The sequence below is a fragment of the Myotis lucifugus genome, unplaced genomic scaffold (genome assembly GCF_000147115.1).
Source record: "Myotis lucifugus unplaced genomic scaffold, Myoluc2.0 scaffold_163, whole genome shotgun sequence".
Taxonomy (NCBI): Eukaryota; Metazoa; Chordata; class Mammalia; order Chiroptera; family Vespertilionidae; genus Myotis; species Myotis lucifugus.
The window spans coordinates 2,904,818-2,916,298 of NW_005871211.1; the positions used below are offsets into that span (position 1 = coordinate 2,904,818).

The following is an 11,481-nucleotide window of genomic DNA, read 5'->3' on the forward strand; positions in this document are numbered from 1 at the left end:
TTATTGAACCGTCGCGCTTGAGCGCACTCGTGGGAAATAAGCTCCCAATCCCAGCTCACTAGAGCCAACCAGGCGCATTGGCAAGGTTGGGGGGGAGCAGCCTGGGGGGGGGGAAATTGGGGCAAGCAGGCCAGCAGGGGGGGCAGTGGGGGTGAGCAGGCCAGCAGGCAGAGTGGTTAGGGGTGATCAGGCAGGCAGGCAGGAGTCAGCAGTCCCAGATTGCGAGAGGGATGTAAGACTGCCAGTTTAGGGATTGGGCCTAAACTGGCAGTCGGACATCCCCCGAGGTCCCAGATTGGAGAGGGTGCAGGCCGGGCTGAGGGACCCGCCCCCCGCCATGCACAAATTTCATGCACCGGGCCACTAGTCTATAATAATAAAAGCGTAATGTGCTAATTAGACCAGACAGCTGAACGACCTTCCTGATGTCATTCTGGAAATCCTTCCTGATGAAGCTGTGGTGGCTGGGGCAAGGCAGAGGCATTTAGGGGCAATCAGTCAGGCAGGTGAGTAGTTAGGGGCGATCAAGCAGGCAGGTGAGCGGTTAGGAGCCAGCAGTCCAGGATTGTGAGAGGGATGTCCAACTGCCGGTCATCCCCTGAGGAATCCCAGATTGGGGGAGGGTGCAAGCCGGGCTGAGAGACCCCTCCTCCCCCATGCATGAATTTCATGCACCAAGACTCTAGTATTGTAATAACTATGTATGATATCAGATGGGTACTAGACTATCCTAGTTTTCTAAATTAAGGCTCAGGAGAGAATAAATCTCCCCACATTAAGCATCTGTGTGCCAGGTATCCTATGGGATGTCTTGCTTCCTCTTCCTAATATAGTCTTTACAATAATGCCGAGGGTAGGTGTTATTAACACCATGATTCAGAAGAAGAAACTCACATGAGGAATTATTAAATACAATATTACACACACACACACACACACACACACACACACACACACACACACCTTACCCACAGTGTCACTTTCCAAGGTTCCAGTTATTCATAGTCAACTGTGGCCCAAAAAATATTAAATGGAAAGTTCCAGGTATAAACAATTCGTAAGTTTTAAATTGTGATGAAATCTCAGGCAGGCTCTCTCCATCCCGCCCCGGGGGTGAATCATTGCTTTGTCCAGCACCGCCATGCTGTAGGCTCCCCACCTGTGAGTCACTCAGTACCCTCGGTTGTCAGATAAACTGTCACAGTATCACAGTGCCTCTGTGCAAGTAACTCTTATTTTACCTAATGGTGAGTGGCCTCAACGCGCAAGAGTGGAGATGCTGGCAATTGGGATATGCCAAAGAGAAGCCGTAATGTACTTCATTTAACTGAAAACGTGAGTACAGTCCAATAAGATATTTTGAGAGAAAATTAGACCACATTCACATAACTCTTACTACAGTATGTTGTTATAACTGTTCTGTTTTCTTATCTATTATTGTTGTTCCTCTCTTACTGTGTCTAAATTATAAATTAAACTTTATTTAGGTATGTATGCATAGGATAAATCATAGTATACATAGGGTTTGGTACTATCCACCGTCTCAGGCATCCACTGGGGGGACTACTCTACTCTGCTCATGCTTTCGCTGAGGTAAAGAAAGGCCAAACCCAGGCCCCCTGACTCCTGTTCCAGCGATCTCTCCATGGATCCAAGCTAAGTCAGCACTTCCCTGTGGCGGCTCCCACCTCACCTCACTTCTTACGTTCCCCACCCCCCGCATTTTATCAGCATTCTCTGGCCCAGGAAAGAACAGGGTTTCTATAGAAGTACATTCACCCTGTATACATTTATTGGATGCTCTGATTCAGCGTTAGTTACAGAAAAAAGTCACAGTGAAATAACATTATATGTAGTGAGGTGAAACATTTTTCCATACTTCTCTTGATATTTTAGACATTATTCTCTGAGGTCAGAACACCAGCATTGTACCCTGTGTTCATTGGTTGGAAGTTTATTTGATCATGGTTAATGCGATGGGTAGCATGTAGCTATGACACAATGTCTGCCAATGTCACTTTACAGTTAAAATACTGTCTAAAGCAGTGATGGCGAACCTTTTGAGCTCGGCGTGTCAGCATTTTGAAAAACCCTAACTTAACTCTGGTGCCATGTGACATTTGCAACCATAGTAAAACAAAGACTTATATTTTTGATATTTATCTTATAATATTTAAATGCCATTTAACAAAGAAAAATCAACCAAAAAAATGAGTTCGCGTGTCACCTCTGACACGCATGTCATAGGTTCGCCATCACTGGTCTAAAGTATTATTTGGGACTTTAAGGGACGGGAGAAATAAGACCTACAAACATTAGTTGTGAGATGAAATTCATGGAAACTTCTGGAGCCTTGGGAAATTAACTAAATGAACTCAATCTTACTAGACCAGTAGGAGGAAGCCAGGAATCGTTACAAATGCTGGCTTTCTATAAGCTAAACGTAGCTGGGGGGTAAGATTCAGACCACATAGAAAACTCGTTTCCTTCCCATTCTGATTGCTTTTCACTCTCCAAATGCATAGCTTTTGCAATTAAACCTCCTTATGCTCATGAGGCATTTTCTAAGTGCCCTGAGACTTCGAATAAAACGTGCAGCTGGTTAAAAGTTTGCTTTCCTCGTCTCCTGTTAGAAATTTATATTGGACCTGGGGCACCCTCTGGGTAAGACACAAGTGATTACGGTGGTAGCTCTAAACTTCTTGCTTGGCAATTTTACTAGATGTTATGTTCTTTTTACCGCGATGTTCAGCATGTTCTAGGAGGTTTGGGCAAATAGGTAGTCCCTTTCTGCTAGGCTTATGAAGTGTAGGTAGGCTTTGAATGGACACAGTGGGGGGAAAGTTGTCTAAAAATCAAATTCTTTCAGGCAAGCTGATTCCCTGCCCCTCCCCCAACTTCCAGCTGTCACCTCCTAGGAAAACAGTTGGCCCTAAGATGTACTAAAATTACTCTTCAGGAATTAAAGCCAATCATTTAACACAAATGACTGGCTTTAAATAAAAATCAGTGACAACGTGTACGAAGTTTCCAAATAAAAATGCCGAATGTAAACGTAACTGAGATTGTCGGGTCCCCATACCAGGGGAAGGAAGCATGTAAAGGCAGCAGGCGTTGATGTTTTCATAGCTTGGCACACTTCCTGGCTGGCTTCTAACCGCTCTGGCACTTCTAATTTTACATCCAGAGTCCCTGCCTTGTTCCCTTGCCACGGCTGCTATCGTTCGTACATTCTGGTCTTTCCTCCAGGCACCTCTGGCCCGAAGTCAATAGCATTGCGTAAGGGGGAAGAGACAGAAAGTGCTCTTCTCACTCCAAGCAGCTTAGCAAATTTGGGGTGTGTTGTTTTGTGGGGTTTTTTTTTAATTTTTTCATGTCCCACCTTGACCTTTCCCGTATCACTGTCATAGTATTAGGCCAAGGCTTTAAAAATTAACAACAAAAAAATGTTAACATTTCTTTGGACTCACTCTCTTCTGTAAACTAAAATTTATACATCTATGTACCTTAAACACAATAAACTCTACTGTTGATTTAAGTAATTATTAAACCTTCACTACTACTCTTCCTCTTGTCCACGAAAAGAAGAGGCAAGATTTTGGAATGATTTCCCCAGGAAACTGCCTTCCTACCTCATTCACTATTGAGCCCAAAGACTTAGAAATAGGTTCTAATGGGGTCCTCACGAAAGAAATAGAAAAGCAACATGTTCCCCACTGACCACCTAACTTATTATTTGGTCAACTGATTTAGATAGCATACACCCCAAATCAGTGCACTGGAAATGAAATTGAAGGGCTGGGCATTGGGTTATCAATTTCAATCCAGCTGTATTCACTTTCTGCCATAACAAATTACCGTAAATTTAGTAGTATAAAGCAGCCCAAATTTATTAACTTGCACTTCTTCAATTAGAAGTCCAACAGGGTCTCCTTCCTTTCCAGAGGCTCTAGGAATAAATCCATTCCCTTGCCTTTTCTGGGTTCTAAAGGACACCCACATCCCATGACTCATGGTACTTCCCTCCACCTCCAAAGCCAGCAACGTTGCATCTCTAACCATGCTTCTTAGTCACGTCTCCCTTTCTCTGACTACAGCCAGGAAAGGTTCTCTGCTTCTAGGAACCTTTGTGATTAAGCTGGGTCCACTTGGATCATCCAAGAACATGTCCTTATCTCAAAGTCCTTCCTATCACATCTGCAAAGTCCTTTTGCCATGAAAGGTAACGTATCCTCAGGTCCTGGGATGAGGACACAGACATGCTTGGAGGCCATTACTCTGCTCACCACACCAGCTGTCAGCGCTTCATTCCCTGTGGGCAGACTCGTAGCCTCGTTGCTTTACTTTGCAGTAAATCTAACTTCTCATGGGAAGGCTCAAGTCTGTCTCTAAATTCCATCTGTTTCCATCTAGAAGAGCTCCTTGGTATGGGCTTGTTTTGTTTTGGTTTGGTTTTTGTTTTGTTTTGAGCATTCAAAAGTAGTTGGTTGCAACTACAATAGCACTTAATCTGTTGCGCAATTTGTTTTCCACTTGAATGATCATCTCAAGAATCCACAGGACCCGGCTGTATTTTCTGAGAAACTGCTGGCCCCTGCTAGATCACAATCAAATGTTGTCGTGTCCTATCTCACATGCATCTGGAGGAGGAGTGCTCGTAAGATATGAGATGGCGCCATGGCCGGCAACTTTACTCATCTTGGGAGCGGGATAATGTAGCTGGTTTCATAAACTTTCCTTTCTTGTAGTGTTCAATTCTCTCTAAAATTTGAAGGCTTCTCTCTTACCCATCTTTGAAAGCACAGAATTTCCTAAACTTTTTAAGAACTAGATGACTTTCCCAGACTTTACACTTATTTTTTTTTCCCTCTTCATGGTCACAACCACCACAGAAAAAGAAAGCCTGGATTTTCAAAATAATAACCCCAGTTTACAAAGTTATTATTTGGAAGCTAAATACTGAATTTTAGGTACTCACTCTGAACCACAAAAATAAGTAAAATTGACATGATTCTCCATATCATACTATCACTACTGTATTTTCTTGCTGTTGTATGTCCTCTATTCTACCTTGGGACTCTCTGCCAATAGGAAACTGCTTTATGCTTTAAGATAAATATAAATGCCCTAGAGACTGAAAGAATATAACAGGACCTTTGAAGAAGTAAATAATCATGTGCACAAAGAATGTGGAAATGATATTTGAATTCTCCAAAATCCAACCATCCCCAAACTTCTTGGCTTCTGCATCCCTTTACACTCTCAATAATTATGGAGCATCCCAAAGTGCTTTTGTTTATATGAATTACATCAATTGCTATTTCTTACTAGAAATTTAAGTTAAGAAATTTTTTATGCTTATTTATTCATTTTTAAATAACAATAATAAACCCATCATATGTTAACATAAATAATATTTTTATGAAAAAGAACTATATTTTCCAAAAATAGTTTATGAGAAGAGTAACATCGTTTTATATTTTTGCAAATCTCAATTGTATGGCTTAACAGAAAACAAGAGGGCTCTTCTATCTGCTACTGCATTCAATATATTCAATCTGCTGCTTTGGTTAAAAATATGCAAAGAAAATTCAGATATTTAATTAAGAGTGGGAGGAGTATTTTAATAATCTTTCTAGTTATTTATGGATATTCCTCTTTGGTACTACACCAAAACTCAAAAAGTGGTAGTCGTCAAAGGTTAGCTGCAATGAACATTTCCAATTCTGAACACTCATGAAGAATGTAAACAAAAAGGTAAATAGTATCTTGCCACTATTATGAAAAGAGTTTTGACTTCACAGACCCCATGACTTTATCTCAGGAACTCCTGGAGTCCCCCCCCCCACCTCTAAAACCCACTGCTGTCTGCTAGGTGAGCAAACTCAAGCTTTCATTGTGTGAAACTCCCTTAAGTCAAAATAAGTCAGGACAAACTCACTCACTTGTAAATAAAGTTTAGTCAGTTATCTCTTCCCAATAAAATGTTCTACCACATAATACGAAACTTATGTATGGCGTTAAAGAGCTTTCGTTAAAGATCTTTTGGAAATCAAATTTTACTTTGATTTGGTTCCTCATCCTTCAAGTGGTTTTGTCTTCCTCTCAAAGGGTACCTTCTCCCACCCATTATGTTACCCATGCTTATACCTTATCTTAGAATTTCCATCAGGGTGTTCCTGATTATGATCCCCAACCCTGATTATAATCTCCAGGGTATGGAGAAAAATAGCAAGTCATCTTTCATGTGGGTACAGGCTAGGCAGGTGCAACAAGGAGTTCATACCATATTTCCAGAAGGATAGTTACAGCTTCAGTTACAGCCAAAGAAAATGTGGTAGAAACCATTACAGTGTGTTTTTTTAAAGACATTTGTCCCTTGGAAAACTGTAACAGCAAAAATAATACTAGGTAATTAGGAAAACAAAACAAAAAAGATGCTAAAAGTAAATCATAAAGTCTGCTGTTCCTCCTGCAAAGCTGACTCACACACCTGGAATACTGTGACTAATTCTGACAGCTGTATCGCAAAGAAAACATAGCTGAGCTGGAGGAGGTCCAGGGAAGCCAACCAAAATGCTGAAATGAACGGAGGCTTCTCTCAGACAGGAGACACTGAAAAAGAACAGAGGGTTAGAGTGATTGAAGCCTTTGAAATCATGAAAGGCGTAGACAGCATTTAGCATTATTAACCAAAAATATGAATTCTCAAACCATCTTTAACTTGTGGAACTCATGAGTGGCACAATTTTAAATATAAGTGGGTTCAGGAAGGATTTCTGGTGGAAGAGTCACCTGGAGGGTGGGACTCTGGGATGCATCTCTCTAACTCAGGGTGGCTGTCATGAAGGACAACCATGCCTGCTCTTAATAAAGTGGCCCTCTGGCCCTGGCCGGTGTGGCTCAGTTGTTTGGAGCATCGTCCCATACGCCTAGGTTATGGGTCTGTTCCCCGTCAGGCTACATACCAAGGTTGCAGGTTATATCAATCCCCAGGCAGGGCAGGTACAGAAGACAGACAATCAATGTTCTCTCTCACATCGATGTTTCTCTCTCTCTCTCTCTTCCTTTCCCTCTCTCTAAAATCAATAAGTGTAACCTCAGGTGAGGATTAAGAAAATAAATAAATAAAACCAAGTACCCCTTGGTGCCATCTGATAAAATATTTTCCTGTGCTCGTATTTGTGCAGTTAAATGCAAAGATTATTTTCTAAGGATCCCTTGCTTTCCCATTCTTCTGACCTATGAAGGGTTCTAGCTTTGCATACTCTGTCTTTCTCTCTTCCCCCTTCCAAGAAGCTCCCACTTGTGCCAGACCGGCTCATTTAGGGTTTTTCTGGGAGGTATCAGGTGTATAGAGGGGAGAAGAGCATAGGAAATAGGAGGCTGCTGCTAGGGGAGTTTTCTAGGTGACACATTTGAAAACCAAGGGCCCAGAAACACCTGCAGAACATGCCCGGTGGGTGGGAGAGAAGTGGGAGGAGGCACTTTAAAAGCATTGCCTTTGAGAGATGTGAGGTATTTAAATTACTCTGACAGCACGTGTTGGTTCTGGCACTGTATTCTTCTGACCAGGGTGTACCCCAGGCTTAACCACACCAGTCGAGCCTCTACCAACACTCCCCAGGTGGGCTCCTCCGGGAATGCTCTTGGGGATTCCTTGCTAAAACTCCTAGGATTCTCAGTTTATATTCCTGCTCTACCACATGACACTTTGCAGTAGCAAGTGGTTAAATTAAACCCCTTGGAGGACCTCCGAAGTTAGGTCATTGGAGCATAAGAAAGAATCTGTCATCAGATGCCTTTCACTAAGTTCATTACAGATAAAACCAACGCGAAGTGGTTAGAAGCAGAGGTTAAAGTTTCACTCTCTTGGACTTTGTGTAATAATGAATTAAACTGCCGGAGTGGATGGCGGTCTGCTAAGAAGATGATTTGGAAACAGGAAAACCAAGCAACGTGTGGTTTAAAGGTAAAGTAACACAAGCCTACCAACACCATGCCTCCCTCTGATTTTATAATGTTCTTTGTGATGGGAACTGTCAGCTGAGTAAGAGAATCTATATACACCTTCTCAAGCAGAGATATTTTCTTTATAGATGTGTGGCCAATGCATCACCAAAACACTCGATAACTCAGGCACTGTGACCGCAGCTCAACACCAATACATTTTCTTGAAGAATTAGCCTACTCCACAGATCCAAAAATCGCTCTAAAAAGCAGCCAGTACTAGGATGGGGGACAAGGAGCCGACGTGAAGAGAGACTCCAAGGACAGCAAGTGTTACAAACATGGAAAACGGAATGAAAAGAACCCGTTTGCTGTTTTCCCTGTTGGGAAAGAATCAACCAAGCCTGCTTGGATGCATGTGCTTCACGTAAAATGCATTTGCTGGTTTTTAAGACTTTGAGTAACATTCCTAAACTAAGAAGCCATCCAGATTCCACATCCTTTATTAAATGGGCTCTGCATGGCATCGTTTGTGAGGAAATTCTCCTGACTTAACCATGTGGCTAATGCCTCCCATATTCCGTGATAAGGTTTTATGGCCCTTCCTCCTGCTGGTGGCACTTACTAAACCCAGTCAGCCCCCAGGGCCTTGTTATTTTTCACTTTCCTTACAGCCGCTATAAATTCTAGACCCTGGTTTTTAATATGCTCGCCGTTAAAATATATTAGCTAAAAACTCTAGGTACATTTAATAAAAATCCCAGGCCCCTGCCACCCTCCCCTCTGGTGATACGCTCCTTTCCTTCTCAAATCCCACCTTCTCTTTATGGTCTCGGGGGAGGAGGGAGACGCTTTCATTACTGTGTATGACTTCAAGTAAAAAATACTCTGTGTGAAGGATCCCTGCAGATACCAGCGGTGTGTTCAGCTCTCATTTTTCTCTGTTCACCCAGAGCTCTCGGCTGCAAATATCCGCAGCTCTCTGTGAGGGGCCTTCTGGCTGCTGAGTGTATTGGCCCCATGGATCAGCCCTCAACCTTTGACTGACTGACTGATGATGGGGACTAACTCTCCAGCGTCCTTGCCTTCAGGTGCAACCCTGAGGCATGTTCTACAGCGCCTCTCAGGGGTCCCAGAGGGGAGGAGCCCGGGCGCTGCACCTGTCCCGGCTCCCTCCCCTTCCCTGTCTCAGTGCCCCCCTCCCTGGAAGGCACTGCCTGGGATTCCCTCCCCACAGAGATTAATTACTTGCACAAAATCCTTATCTCAGGATCTCCTTCTGGGGGAGCCCAACTTGAATCAGAGGGTAAACTGAGCAAGATTCCCTGATGGGAAAGAAAAAGAATCAGCCCAGCCAGTGTGGCTCAGTGGTTGAGCATCGAACTACGGATCAGGAGGTTACAGTTCTGTTCCCCATCAGGGCATATGCCCAGGGTTGTGGGCTCAATTCCCAGTAGGGGGAGTACAGGAGGCAGCCAATCCATGATTCTCTCTCATCATTGATGTTTTTATCTCTCTCCCTCTCCCTTCCTCTCTCTGAAATCAATAAAAGTATTTTTTTAAAGAATCAAATCAGAACTTTAAAAATGATTCAGATCAAGAATTTCTAGAAACCAAGATGGCGGCATAGGTTAACGCCGGAGTTTGCTGCCTCGAACAACCACTTCAAAAATACAACTAAAAGACAGAACGGACATCATCCAGGACCACAGGAAGGCTGGCTGAGTGGAAGTTCTACAACTAGGAGGAACCAAGAATCAGAGGAGGCGCAGTGCTGAAGTAAAATACTAAGGTGCGGAGTGCACGCAGCGCGGGCTGGTGGCTGAGGGCGTGGTTGTCTGTTTCAATCCGGAGGGAGCCTCAGACTCAGAGCTCCAGATCCGGGCGAGTCTCTAGGGACCCAGACTCAAACGGGAGAAGCGGGACTGTCTGGCTTCGGTCCCTCCAAGGTTTGCAGCGGTTGCTGGGACAGAGAGGCAGAGCCCCTGGGGACGGACTGAGAGCAACCATAACTGCTCCCTCCTCTGCCCTGTTGATCCCGTGGGACCCGCCCTGCCCAAGCCCTGCACAGAGGCATTTGCGGGATAGCCTCAGGCAAAGGCTAGATTAGCACCTCCCTAGAGGACAGAAGTTCTCCCACTGCAAACACAGCTGATTCTCACAGCCAGTCGGCCTGGAGGTAAAATCCCTCTAGTATTAACTACAACAATCAAGGCTTAACTACAACAAGACTGTGCACAAAGACCACTAGGGGGTGCACCAAGAAAGCGTAAAAAGTGCGGAGACAAAGAAACAGGACAAAACTATCAAGGGAGGATATTGAGTTCAGAACCACACTTTTGAGGTCTCTCAAGAGGCTTCTAGAGTCTGTCGATAAACTTGATGAGATGTACAGGAAATCTAATGAGACCCTCGATGGTGTGATAAAGGACCAACTAGAAAGTAAGCATACACTGACTGAAATAAAGAATATTATACAGACTCCCAACAGCAGACCAGAGGAGCGCAAGAATCAAGTCAAAGATTTGAAATGCGAAGAACCGAGAAACACCCAACCGGAAAAGCAAAATGAAAAAAGAACCCGAAAATACGAAGATAGTGTAAGGAGCCTCTGGGACAGCTTCAAACGCACCAACATCAGAATTATAGGGGTGCCAGAAGATGAGAGACAGCAAGATATTCAAAACCTATTTGAAGAAATAATGACAGAAAACTTCCCCCACCTGGTGAAAGAAATAGACTTACAGGTCCAGGAAGCGCAGAGAACCCCAAACAAAAGGAATCCAAAGAGGACCACACCAAGACACATCATCATTAAAATGCCAAGAGCAAAAGACAAAGAGAGAATCCTAAAAGCAGCAAGAGAAAGAAAATCAGTTACCTACAAGGGAGTACCCATACGACTGTCAGCTGATTTCTCAACAGAAACTTTGCAGGCCAGAAGGGAGTGGCAAGAAATATTCAAAGTGATGAATAGCAAGAACCTACAACCAAGATTACTTTATCCAGCAAAGCTATCATTCAGAATTGAAGGTCAGATAAAGAGCTTCACAGATAAGGAAAAGCTAAAGGAGTTCATCACCACCAAACCAGTATTATATGAAATGCTGAAAGGTATCCTTTAAGAAGAGGAAGAAGAAGAAAAAGGTAAAGATACAAATTATGAACAACAAATATGCATCTATCAACAAGTGAATCTAAGAATCAAGTGAATAAATAATCTGATGTACAGAATGAACTGGTGATTATAATAGAATCAGGGACATAGAAAGGGAATGGACTGACTATTCTTGGGGGGAAAAGGGGTGTGGGAGATGCGGGAAGAGACTGGACAAAAATCGTGCACCTATGGATGAGGACAGTGGGTGGGGAGTGAGGGCGGAGGGTGGGGTGGGAGCTGGAAGGAGGGGAGTTATGGGGGAAAAAAAGAGGAACAAATGTAATAATCTGAACAATAAAGATTTAATTAAAAATAAAAAATAAAAAAAATAAAAATGATTCATCTAAAGGAGGAAACTGATAGGAACAACT

At 43.3% G+C, this 11,481-nt stretch overlaps 1 long non-coding RNA gene across 2 annotated transcripts; it reads left to right on the plus strand.

Moving 5' to 3' along the window:
• The first annotated feature begins 1,080 nt into the window (after positions 1 to 1,080).
• Positions 1,081 to 8,896, plus strand: LOC106698330. Of its 2 annotated transcripts, none has more exons than XR_002831008.1 (3): positions 1,081 to 1,335; positions 7,824 to 7,972; positions 8,100 to 8,896. It is a non-coding gene; the product is annotated as an uncharacterized LOC106698330 (long non-coding RNA). The 2 variants fall into 2 exon arrangements; XR_002831009.1 differs by lacking the exon at positions 1,081 to 1,335 and adding an exon at positions 4,545 to 4,657.
• The last annotated feature ends 2,585 nt before the right edge of the window (positions 8,897 to 11,481 follow it).